Source organism: Periplaneta americana, chromosome 16 (genome assembly GCF_040183065.1).
Source record: "Periplaneta americana isolate PAMFEO1 chromosome 16, P.americana_PAMFEO1_priV1, whole genome shotgun sequence".
Classification (NCBI taxonomy): Eukaryota; Metazoa; Arthropoda; class Insecta; order Blattodea; family Blattidae; genus Periplaneta; species Periplaneta americana.
Genome location: NC_091132.1, coordinates 48,823,314 through 48,824,109, shown reverse-complemented (window position 1 = coordinate 48,824,109; position 796 = coordinate 48,823,314). Strand labels below are relative to the sequence as shown.

Below are 796 nucleotides of genomic sequence, written 5' to 3'. Positions count from 1 at the left end.
ATAAACACTATTAACGCAATGTACACATTTGCTGACCGCCCAGGTAAATGAATCTGGTGCTGGTAGTTGCGCAGAATCAAACTTGTCTGCCTGGCTCGCCAGAGTGCCCGGAGAAATGTGCCACATCTTCCCTTCCGTCGTTTACCATTATGTGTCGAGACTAACGAGTACCTACATAAATATTTCTGATTATATAAACCATAAAAAGACAATGGCTGCCACCAAGTTGGCACATAATTTCTCATACGTTGAACACATTTACAACTCTGCCATGTTGGGAATGTTTTTATAGTTTTTATTTTTGAACTGTTGTTAGAAATATATGCATGAATGAAATTATTTAATATTCAGTCAATAAAATGGTTTCGATTCCTGAATTACAAGCAAGAAAGACATTTTTATAATCCTAAGGCAGACATGACAGACTCAAATTTGCAAGTCAAGCTGTTGATTTGAATAATTTCGAGGAAAAATTGTTCCCGCGCCAGGTATCGAACCCGGAACCTTTGGTTAAATGTACCAACGCTCTACCAACTGAGCTACCCGGGAACTCTATCAGAGACTGATCCAGTTCTTCCCTCTATATCCACACACCTCAAAGTGGGCTGACAACCGTCAAGCAACCGACATTGAGTGCACACTAACTCTGTGTGACTTGAATTGTGGTTTTCTGTTAACGAATAGTGATTTATATTATGCAAATAAAGCTTTCAGGTATAATTCCCTGTAAAGTTGATTTGAATAATTAAGAGAAAAAATTGTTCCGGGGCCGGGTATCGAACTTTGAGGTCTGTGG

The 796-nt window shown here is 39.2% G+C and overlaps 1 non-coding gene across 1 annotated transcript; it reads right to left on the bottom strand.

Annotated features, from left to right (window-relative positions):
- Positions 1–476: 476 nt before the first annotated feature.
- Positions 477–549, bottom strand: TRNAN-AUU (transfer RNA asparagine (anticodon AUU)). The gene has a single exon. It is a non-coding gene; the product is annotated as a tRNA-Asn (tRNA).
- Between the last annotated feature and the right edge of the window lie 247 nt (positions 550–796).